The sequence below is a fragment of the Rhinopithecus bieti genome, unplaced genomic scaffold (assembly GCF_001698545.2).
Source record: "Rhinopithecus bieti isolate Rb0 unplaced genomic scaffold, ASM169854v2 scaffold_7398, whole genome shotgun sequence".
Taxonomy (NCBI): Eukaryota; Metazoa; Chordata; class Mammalia; order Primates; family Cercopithecidae; genus Rhinopithecus; species Rhinopithecus bieti.
Window position 1 is genome coordinate 1,263,187 of NW_016805783.1, and position 12,338 is coordinate 1,275,524.

The 12,338-nt window shown below is 38.3% G+C and overlaps 1 long non-coding RNA gene across 1 annotated transcript in view; it reads right to left on the reverse strand.

Annotated features, from left to right (window-relative positions):
• LOC108530722 (uncharacterized) overlaps positions 1–12,338 on the reverse strand; it is a 239,642-nt gene that overhangs the window by 81,438 nt on the left and 145,866 nt on the right. Inside the window, exon 5 of the long non-coding RNA XR_001885933.1 lies at positions 3,417–3,558. This is a non-coding gene — a long non-coding RNA (uncharacterized LOC108530722). The remainder of the gene's footprint in view (positions 1–3,416; positions 3,559–12,338) is intronic.

Here is a 12,338-nt window from a genome sequence, read left to right on the forward strand (position 1 = left end):
GAAGTATGAAGATATTACTGCTTGACTTTAATAAGAGTTCGATTAAATCTGTTCTTTTCTGTTTAAAATGTTCATTGTAAAGCTTTAGTCCCTTTACATTTTCTTAAAATCCAAGCTTTGCAACTTCGGAGAGATTTGGTGTTAGTGTAATGAGCTACCTTCCCCCTCCCCAAGAAACATCCTTATTGAGACTGAGTTTCCTTGGGCTGGTGGGGGGAGGAGGTGGTGAGTGACCTGGCCATATGATGTCAACATACTACCACAGAAGACAGAGATGAAAAACCATGTTCATGGACTTTTAAATTTAAATATGTAAAATCCTTATAACAAAAAACACTCCGACACAGAGACTAGCTAGCTCTTCACCAAGCATTTTCTATTCTTGCCCCAATTTCCCAGCCTCCCTTGAAGTTAGCCATAACTGAAGGCCAGCCAATGAAATATGAACAGAAGTGATGTATACCATCCCCAGGACTTAGCATATAAAATTTCTGGAGCAATGTCAGTTTGATGTAGATGGGTGTGGCAACCTTAGAAGTCCTAGGTCAGAGATGGCAGAGCCACAGATGGAAGAAGCCCAAGAAAGAGCTATAAATGACTACTTAGAAGAGAATTATCTATTGAAAGAGAACCAATATTGGACATTACATAGATGTTAACATAATTTTATTGGCTGGGCATAGTGGCTCACGCTTGTAATTCCAGCACTTTGGGAGGCTGAGGTGGGCAGATAGCTTGAGCCCAGGAGTTTGAGACAAACCTGGGCAACATGGCAAAACCCCGTCTCTATAAAAAACACAAAAATTAGCTGGGCATAGTGGCATGTGCCTGTAGTCCCAGCTACTCAGGAGGCTGAGGTGGGAGGATTGCTTGAGCCTGGAAGACAGAGGTTACAGTGAGCCAAGATGTTGCCACTGCACTCCAGTCTGGGTGACAGAGCAAAGCCCTGTCTCCAAAAAAATAAAATAAAATAAAACTTTTATTAAGTTTTTTTCTTGCTGTGTTACTATAGCTCTCATTACTTTAACAACATGGTATCTTAGTTCAGAATGGTAAAACTCAGTGAAGAATTAAATTACAAATGCCTAATCCATTTAAGGTAAGCAACTGTACACCAAGCTCTAACATACATTGTCTCTTAGCATTCAAATTCAACAGGCTTGCAACAGTTGTAAAGAGACTAATACCATGGTCTTCTTTTTAATAGCTAAAGCTTTCAATTAGCTAAACACTCAAAACTTCCATAAATAATGTAAAAACAAAGATTTTGGGTTGCTCTTGCTACTGTTGAATAAAAAGAGTCATGGCCTTCTTCACTCTCATCAAGCTTCTCCCAATCCAACCCCTTGAGAAGCCTGAGCATTGGAAAGAGTGGGGGAAGAAAAATAAAAGATCCGGGAGAAGGAAAGTGTCCTTGAGCCACTGATCATCTGCACAGGGTAAGGGAAGAAATTTTGGATTCAATATAAAATTGAAGTTCTGATTTTACATGAATAAGACTTTTAGTGCCTCAAAATATCTTAATAATTAAAACAAGGAAAGGTGGAACAAAAAAACAGATAAACAAATAGAAACATAGATATAAATCTTACCATATCTGCCAGTCACCATGGCTTACATCTGTCCAGCACTTCAGGAGGCCAAGGTGGGAGGATCACTCTTGGCTAGGAGTTTGAGACCAACCTGGTCAACATAGCAAGGTCCCATCTCTACAAAACTTTTTTTAAAAACTAGCTGGGCATGGTGGCTCATGCCTGTAATTCCAGCTATTAGGGAGGCTGAGATGGGAAGATTGCTTGAGCCCAGGAGTTCGAGGCTGCACTCAAACTCCACTGCACTCCAGCCTGGTCAATGGAGAAATACCCTGTCTCTAAAAATATAAAATAATTTTAAAGAAACCTAATCATATCAGTAATAACATAAAAAAGTAATAACATTAAAAGTAAATAGTCTAAACATCCTAATTAAAAAGCAGAAATTGTCAGGCTGTATTAAAGAACACAACCTAACCACATGCCATTTATAGAAATCATACTTTAACAAATGAACAATATTGGGAACAAGAAAAATAACAATGCTACAAATTTGACAGTTATTAAAATGATAAGGGAATACTATAAGCAATTGTATGTTAATAATTTCAACAACATAAGGAAAAAATGGACAAATTTCTTGAAATATACAAATTATCAAAGCTCATTCAAGAAAAAAATAGGTAACCTCATTAGTCCTATATCTATGTCAAAAGGTAAATTTATAGATAAAAACCTTCCCAAAGAAAACTCCTGGCCCAGATGCTTTTATTGGTCAATTCTACAAACATTTAAGAAAATAGAAAATCAATGAACATTTGGAAATTGAAATGTTAAAATATGTGTAATTGCATAAAAATATACTTAGGGATAAATTAAGTAAAAGATTGCAAGATCTATAAACAGAAAAATATAAAATATGACTGAGAAAAATTAAAGAATATTTACACAATTAGAGATACATACCAAACTAGTTTGGAAGACTCAAAATTATTCTCCCCAAATTGATACATAATGGCAATATCAAAATCAGCAGACAGAAGGAAACAATAAAGATTAGAGCAGAAATAAATCAAATAGAGAATAGAAAAAATCATAGAGAAAATTAACAAGAGTTGATTTTTTGAAAAGTTGAAATTGACAAACCCTTAGCCAGACTAACTATAAAAAAGAAAGAATAATTAAATAAATAAAATCAGAAATTAAAGTGGAGACATTACAACAGATACCTAACAAATTAAAAGAATCATAAGGGACTATTACAAACAATTATGTATGAACAAATCAGATAACCTCGAGGAAATGGATAAATTCTTAGGAAAACACAAACCACAAAGATTTAATTAGGGAAAAATAGAAAGCCTGAACAAACCCATAACAGATAAAGAGATTGAAGTAGTAACTTAAAACCTCCCAACAAAGAAAAGCTCAGGACCAGATGGCCTCACAGCTGAGATCTACCAAACATTCAAAGAAGAATTAATAGTATTCCTTCTTAAACTTTTCCAAAAAATGTAACTAGAGGGAATTCTTCCAAACACATTTTACGAGGCCAGCATCACCTTAATACCACAGCCAAACAAATATACCACAAGAAAAGAAAACTAAGGCTGATATCTCTGATGGATGCAAAAATTTTAATAAAATATTAGCAAACTGTTTTCAACAACACATCAAAAAGATTATACATCATGAACAATTGGAACTTATTCCTGGGATGCAAGGCTGGTTTAATATATGCAAATCAATCAATGTGCTACATCATATTAACAGAATGAAAGATAAAAACTACACGATCATTTCAATGGATGCAGAAAAAGCATTTGACAAAATCAACATCATTCATGATAAAAACTCAACAAAATGGTTACAGAAGGAACTTACCTCAACACAATAAAGCCCACATGTGAAAAGCCCACTGCTAACATCATAATCAATGGAGAAAAACTGAAAGGTTTTCCTCTGTGATTCAGCACAAGGCAGGGATGCTCACTCTTGATACTTTTATTTGATACAGCCAGAGCAACTAGACAAAAAAAAAAAAAAAAGTAATGGGCAACCAAATCAGAAAGAAGTACAATTGCCTATGTTTGCAAATTATATGATCTTATATAAAGTAAATCCTAAAGACTCCACAGAAAGAAATGATAAATTCAGTAAAGTTGCAGGATTCAAAAACAACACACAAAAAATAGATGATATTTCTATATATTAACGAACTATTCAAAAAGGAAATTAAGAAAACAATCCCATTTACAATAGCAAAAAAAAAAAAATAGGAATAAGCTTAACCAAAAAGGTTAAGATTTGTACATTGAAAACTGTAGAACTTTCATGATTAAATTAAAGACACAGACCAATGGAAAGACAACCCTTATTCATGGGTTGGAAGAATTTATGTTGTAAAAATGTCCAAAGTGATCCACAAATTCAACGCATAGCATTCTTTACAGAAAAGAAAAAACAATCCTAAAATCACAAAAGACCCTATTACACATACTATTTGTTTTTACTTTAAGTTCTGGGGTACATATACAGAATGTGCAGTTTTGTTACATAGGTATACAAGTGCTACGGTTGTTGGCTTCACCCCTCAACCTGTCACCCACATTACGTATTTCTCCTAATGCTATCCCTCCCCTAGCCCCCGACCCCCCCAACAGGCCCCAGTGTGTGATGTTCCCCTCCCTGTGTCCCTATGTTATTGTTCAACTCCCACTTATGAGTAAGAACATGCGGTGTTTGGTTTTCTGTTCCTGTGATAGTTTGCTGAGAATGATGGTTTCCAGCTTCACCCATGTCCCTGCAAAGAACATGAACTCATCCTTTTTTATGGCTGCATAGTATTCTATGGTGTATATGTGCCACATTTTCTTTACCCAAGGACCCTATATAACCAAAGTTATCTTTATCAAGAAGAACAAAGCTGGAAACATCAATACTTTCTGATTTCAAAATATATTACAAAACCATAGTAACCAAAATAGTATGATACTGGTATAAAAATAGTTACATAGACCATTGGAACAGAATTTTAAAATCCAACGTCCAAACTCAATAAAAATAGAAGCAAAATAGGAAACTGGAAATAAATCTGACTTATAACTATAAAAGCAAAAATTCTAAATAAGTATTAGCAAAGAGCATCTCGCAATATATCAAAAGACTAAGTAGAGTCTATTTCAGGAATAACAGGTTGGTTAATATCAGGAAATTAATACATCCATTGAATTAAGTACAGCAAAAAAGTAAAAGATAAAAGCACATGTCCTATCAACAAATACTTAAAAGGCATTTGACGAAATTCAGTAGCCAGTCCTAACTAAAATAGGGCTAGAAAGAAACCACTTAAATTCAACAAAGAAATTTTCTAAAAGCTAGCAGCAAATTTTAAAATCATAAGTAGATAAAGATGATCTGTTTCACATTATGCTAATGCTATTACAGGTATTATAGTATATATAACATGAAACCAAATAACTGGCAGAAGTATTGGAAAAGATGAGAAAAAAAAACTATTTTTGGTGGTTACATGATTGTATACCTGCATGCATAGAAAAAAAATCAACAATTGTAGTAAAAAATTATAAAATTAATTTTAAATATTGTTCTAATTTCTGAATTCAAAATAAATATTTTTAAAAATTAGCAGATTTTCAGCCATGCGTGGTGGCTCACGCCTGTAATCCCAGCACTTTGGGAGGCTGAGGTAGGTGAATCACCTGAAGTCAGGAGTTCAAGACCAACCTGGCCAACATGGTTAAACCCTGTCTCTACTAAACATACAAAATTTGGCCAGGTGTGGCGGCAGACACCTGTAATCCCACCTACTCGGGAGGCTGAGGCAGGAGAATCACTTGAAGCCAGGAGGCAGAGATTGCAGTGAGCCAAGATCACGCCATTGCACTCCAGCCTGGGCAACAAGAGCAAAACTCCATCTCGAAAATAAAATAAAATAAAAGTTTATTTATGGTATGCAAAAATCTCTTACAAATACATAAGAAACAAGTAACCCAATAAAATAACGGGCAAAGACAATTCACAGACGGGTAAATCAGTGGCAAACAAACAAATGAAAAGATATACAAATTCACAAGTAGTAACCATGGATATGCAAATTGCAGTAACAATATGATTATCACTACACCCATCAGACTGATAACAATTTGAAATGCCATAACAGCTATTGCTGGCTGGACGTAATGAAATGGGTACTCTCTGAAATTGCTTGTGGGAAGGGGACGTGTTTGGACCTTCGGGCAAAGCAATCTGGCACCATTTCTTAGAGGTAAAACACATACCCACACTTAGGCCACTTAGCAATAACATTCCTGTGTGTTCCATAAAAATCAATTTCTTTGTAAAGACATATATAAAAAGATATTAACTGTAGCACTGCTTTGTAAAAACACAAAAAATTAGCCAGGCATGGTGGCAGGCGCCTATAGTTACAGCCTTGGCCTCCCAAAGTGCTGGGATGACAGGCATGAGCCACCACGCCCGTCCAAAGTATACTTTCTAATATATTCAAATATATAGGATTTAAAATATTTTATGGAAAATATGAATACATCAAGAGACAAAATTCTGCTTCTCTAGTGATCAAAGAATTCCAAGGTGAAAGAATGAGTTACCGTTTTTCCTTAGAAGATTAGAAAAGATTTTAAAAGCTGATAATACCAATTGATTGTGTAGATGTAGAGAATTAAACACTCTGGATGCTTTGTGCTTTGTGAATGTAAATTGTTAGAACCTTTCTGGAGCATACTCTGGCAATATTTATGAAAAGCCCTTAAATAATCAGTGTACAGTTCTACAGAAATGTATATAAAGAATAAGGATAGTCAGTAATATCAAGAAATTATAAGCAAGTTACCTAAATAAAATAACATATGTAAAGTGCATAGTGCAAACTTAAACTATTATTAACATTCAATAAATGTCCTAAAACTGAGGGATTTGGTTAATCAATTGGTAGTTGATATGGTTTGGCTGTGTCCCCACCCAAATCTCATCTTGAATTGTAGCTCCCATAATTCCTACGTATCATGGAGGCGCCCAGTGGGAGGTAATTGAATCACGAGGACAGGTCTTTCCTGTGCTGTTCTCCTGATACTGAATAAGTCACAGGAGAGCTGATGGTTTTATGAAGAGAATTCCCCTGCACAAGCTCTCTCGCCTGCTGCCATCCATGTAAGATGCGACTTTGCTCCTCCTTGCCTTCCACCATGATTGCAAGGCCTCCCCAGCCATGTGGAACTGTGAGTCAATTAAACCTCTTTCCTTTATAAATTACCCGGTCTCAGGTATGTCTCTATTAGCAGCACGAGAACAGACTAATACAGTAGTCAAGCTCAGGAGGAGAAAAAAATAATGAAATATTTAATAAATAGTACTAGCATCCTAGAATGGAAAACAATGCAAGTTTTTAAAATGATAATGCAGATCTATGTTCTGATTTAGAAGAACATGAACAAAACCCAAAATATTATTAAAGGGAAAAGGAAATTGTAAAGCAGTATCTTTGAAAATGCATTTGCAATTATATTTTGTAGAAAAAAAAATCTGAAAAGAAGTGCCTGAAAATGTTAACAGTGGTTATCGCTGAACAGTGGAATTTCTGAGGTTCATTTCTTTTTTTCATCTATGTTTTCTCATTTCTTTCACAATCAGAGTGCATTGTTGCATAATTTTTAAATTTTCCAAAGCATCACAGTGTGGATGAATGTTTAGAATAGGGAATCAGAATCCTAGCTCCTTAATGTAATAGCAGTGTGACATTAGGCATTTTACTTTTAAAAATCTGTTTACACATCTGTTGATTAATGATACAGAACCAAAATAAGTCATTCCAAATCAACAGGCCTTTGCCGTACTTGAATCCACAGGCAGTGGGGAAGAGGGTGCATGCTGACATTAGCTCACACTAGCAAAACTTCATGTTGCTCAAATAGATATTCAAAAGACAGGCTCAGATGCAGGAACTTGTGGAGTTATTTTCAAATGTCTCATGACTTGAAAGAACAGGTGTTAGAGGAAACTGTGTCTACATACTTGCTAGGAAAGCATTCTCAGGTTTCTTTTCTAATCATGGAAAAGATGATACATTAATGGGACTATTACCCCTGCTTTCTGAAAACAGCCAAGCAACCAGATGCATGAAACCCATATTCAGGAGCAATGAAGTCATGGTTAAAAGTCCCAAGCATTCTAGCAATGAAGCTAAAAGAATTACATAACCTACAAGTCTCAACAAGTTTCCCCAGGTCCACCATGTACCTAATAAAACTCTTCTGAGGACCATTAAAAGACAATTCTAAATTCATCTATCAGGACCTTTGGATCAACTCCAACAAAATACAGAATGTCCCTGATGGAGCTGTTTAGAGATACAATTGCTGCATGCTCAAAATTACTTTGGAAGACAAAAGGAATTTTTGATTTACAAACAGAAAGAGAAAAGGAGAGGACATTCCATTCTGGAACCAATAACCTACAATGACAATGAAGAGCATGAAGAGGGGTTGAGACCTTTATGCTGCTCAGGGAGGACAAGAGAGGTAGAGCAGTGAGACATTGCAGGGACACCCACATCCTCCAACAGCCCAGCACCGTCCTTGGAATAAATGAGCCTCTGATTTTCTTTAATATTTAGAGCAAACAATTCTGCTTTGGGAAAGAATGACAGGGCGAGCCTCAGGATGAGTTCTGTGTAGCCTAGTAAAAATGATGTAAGCCTACCGCACGCAGTGGCTCACACCTGTAATCCCAGCACTTTGGGAGGCCGAGGGGGACGGATCACAAGGTCAGGAGATCGAGACCATCTTGGCTAACACGGTGAAAACCCATCTCTACTAAAAATACAAAAAAGAAAAAATTAGCCAGGCGTGGTGGCGGACGCCTGTAGTCCCAGCTACTCCTACTCAGGAGGCTGAGGCGTGAACCCAGGAGGCGGAGTTTGCAGTGAGCAGAGATCGCACCACTGCACTCTAGCCTGGGCAACAGAGTGAGACTCTGTCTCAAAAAAAAAAAAAAAAAAAAAGATGTAAGCTAAACCCAATGTGAAGCTGAGCTGTTATCTCCCACCTGGGCTTCTGCAATGGCCTCTTCACTGGTTTCCCTGTATCTGCAGTCTACCTTCCAGAGAGGTCTTTTTGAAACACAAATCAGATCATGTCCCTCCCTGAAGCTTCTCCTCACACTTAGAATAAAATCCAAAGTCCTCACCTTGGTCTATAGGGTAATCACAGGTGTTAGTTTTCCTGGGACAATCCTGGTTTATGGCTATTGGTGTTGCTCCCCTCTGATCTTCCCATAAGTTGGTCATTTCTTCATTCGATCCAGGTCTCTGATCAAACATCATCTCCTCAGAGAGGCTTTCCTTGACCTCTCTGTTGAAAAAAACAACTCCCTAATCCCTTTCCCTGCTTAACTTTTTTTCAAACATCTTATCACTGCTTATTATGTCACATTTTTATTTCTTAATTTGTCTGTTTCCCTGACTGGAACTGCGCCCTGGGAGGGCAGCTCTTTGTGGTCTTCACTAAAACACCCTGGATTGAGAGCTGGGCTTGGCACCTGGCAGTGGCTCAGTAAATATCTAATTACTCAATGAATGAATATATAAATGAATCTTTGGCTCTGCATAGCGAGTGTTCATTTACTCCAAACTTGTATTGAACATTGCTTAACCTAGTGATTTGTAAAACTGATTCTGCCAAGTGCCACTTTAACACTGTCAAACCAAATTTATGTTTTTCTTCTGGTTGCTTTGCTAGTTTTTAGTTGTTCTGAGCATTATCTATGGACAATGTCTCTGAGAGAAGTCCTGAGTATGGATTTCCAACAGGAAATTGCTGCTCTGTATGGCAGCTTCCCCCAGTCCCAGAGCTAGGCTTGCGGGTCCTTGTCTACTTAGTATACACCCCTACCCTTGAACTTCACCTCTCTGTTTGCACGCCAGAAGAAATTAACAAGGAGCTAAGAGTAAGCCTGATTTTACACTTTGTATTAAAGTGCCCGGAGAAGCACACACACACAAAAATAGAAGTTACCAAAATCCCAACACATCCAATTTCTGTTGGAACAAGCCAAGCGTCCACATCTTAAGGGTAAGGAAATTAAGAAAATTTAACAGATATAGTTGAGTTCATATAACTAGTAAGTGGCAATGCCCAAACGTACAGATACATATCTGTCTGGCGTCAAAATCTACGCTGCCTTCTAACAAAAACAAGGAAGCCAGTCTTTAAAGGCAGATGGATTTATTTTTCTACAAAATTTTAAGTAGCCCATGCCCCAAAGGGGAACCACAGAGCTGAACAAATGACCTGAAAACATATTCTTGACTGAACAGTAAATAGTTGTCAACCATGGTTCCCCAATGACCCAAACTCCAACTGAGCCTATCCACAAGTTCAGTTTTCCCAAGCTTTGAAAAAAGGCCGTAGACAGATGGGCTCCAACTACTGCAGCCTAGGCCTTTACACTTGTTTTTTTTTTTTTGCCAACAAATCATTGCTCTTGAATAAGTACACTAGAGGGAAAAGTTGGCCTTCAGTGCAACTCTCAGTGAACTTAAAGTTACCACTTAAATTACTCAAAAACTAGAATTTCTTCTTACAGGCCTCAGACTCCAGCAGCAAGGCCTCTATGGGAGAAACTCGATCCCCCATGGGAGGTTCAGAGAGTAACTCCCCCAAGTTCCTGTTTCATTACTCTGTCTCAAAGCAGGCACTTGAGACACCAGCCAGCAGCCCTACAGCACCCCAAATTATAAGAACTGGACTGTATCTGACATTGCCAGACTTTCAGCAGTGGGAGGGGGAGGGGTCCTCTGCATTGTGCCTTTCTCTTCAGAAGGATTAACCTGGTGATGATCAACCTTTGCACGAGGATGGGGGTGCCAACACTCTGGCTTTCAGAGTTCTCCTTACCCTCTACCCTTGAATTTCACAAGTCAAGCTCATTGGTCTTCTCTTGTCTTCCTTCTATCTCCAATTCTAGGATCTGAAAAACAGCCTCACATCTCTGGGGGCTCTCTGTGATATCCGTCAGACCCCTGAACCAGTGATGGTGGGGGCAGTTCCTGAGGAAATGAAGATATGGGGTGACTGAGAACCCCAGGAGTCAACCTCTGCTGAAAGCCCACCCTCTTGGCGTGGGTCTCCAAGGCTTCACACACTCTGTTATAGAGGCTGCTGCCCTCAGGAATGAGAAGGCACATGCTGAGATCCAGGGCGATTGAAAACAACTATTTCCTAGGATTAAGGAGGATGTACCCTATATCCTGAAGCCAATCTGGCTCCTGCTGGAGAGGTTCAGGAAGTGACTGAGGGCCTCACCAAGGAGCAGCAGGGCTGAGATCAGTACTTTATCCACACAACTCTTACAGGATTGTAACAGGTTTGTATAGAAATCTAGTCTTCAAGACACTTTGTTATGCAATCATACCTTGACTCATACAGAGTGAGGTAGGAATGATTAGAATCCCCCTCTAACAAAATCTAGAGCAGTGCTGGCCACAGAGAAAATACCAAATGAATATTTGTTGAATAAATTGCAGAACGAGTGAAAGGAAAGAGACTCAAAGCAATCAGGGAGTGGAGAACAGGATTCGCAGGTGTCACCTTTAGGCAGGTACAGGGAGGGATCTCAGGTCCAACAACTCACCTCTTGACAGCCTCATGCCTTGTCTAAGAACCTGCAAGGCTATTAAACCCAAACTCTCCAATTACTGAAAATAAAAGGCAGCCAAAACAACACCCACCTGTCACTACTCTAATTTTCAGATTCCTCTCTATTTTGTATCCCTGGGTGTTTCTCTTACTTTCTTGAGAGCTCAACTATGCACTTTAAAAAAATGTCTGTTATAGTCTAGCTGGCATTTCCAAGTGTTTTTAGCAGGAGGGCTTCAGGTTATCTTGTTTGTCCGCATGACTGAAAATGGAACTATGTTTCTTTTAATGTGTTTTCAGGGATAATGGAATTATACTTAATTGTATTTACCCTAACATTACTCACCTAATGTCACCCTACTTCAATACATGTTTGAAAAAAATATACCAGTGAGTGCATATTCTGTTCTGTCCCTAAGCGCAATGAAAATGTGTGTTCCCTGAATTGCCTTACTTCTTGTGAATATCCGCTTCCCTTCCCACACTAACGCTCACTCAGGTCCATTCTCCTTTCCTTCTTCTGTTCTATTGTGGAGACCCTTCATCCCCTGTTCTCAAAATTCGAGACTTAATCACTCGGCCCAGGTCCAACAACAGCCTTCTCCCAATACAATGCAATCACAACCAAGTGCACAGACTAAACCAGATTGTAATTTCAGACTTGATAGTTTGCAAGGTACTTTCACATAACATTATCTCACTTTAGTCTTCTCAACATCCCAGTAACATGGGTGCTATCGTCCTCTTATAGAAGAAAAAAGGCCCAGAGAGTTTAAGAGGCTTGCTGAAAGCTAGAAAGTGGTGAAGTTAGCTTCAATTCAAGTCTCCTCAATCAGCATTCAGTTACCCTGGGACAGAGCCAGCAGCCTCCGACAGCACCCCCACATCCCAGAGAGCCAAGTGGATGCACCAGTCAATTCTCTTTACACCTATTATAATATTTTAAAATATGTTAAGCAAAGAATTTAATTTAAAAATCTTTTAAGAACTAAAATAGTCTAAGGATGGCTGGGCGCGGTGGCTCAAGCCTGTAATCCCAGCACTTTGGGAGGCCGAGACGGGCGGATCAAGAGGTCAGGAGATCGAGACCATCCTGGCTAACACGGTGAAACCCCGTCTCTACTAAAAA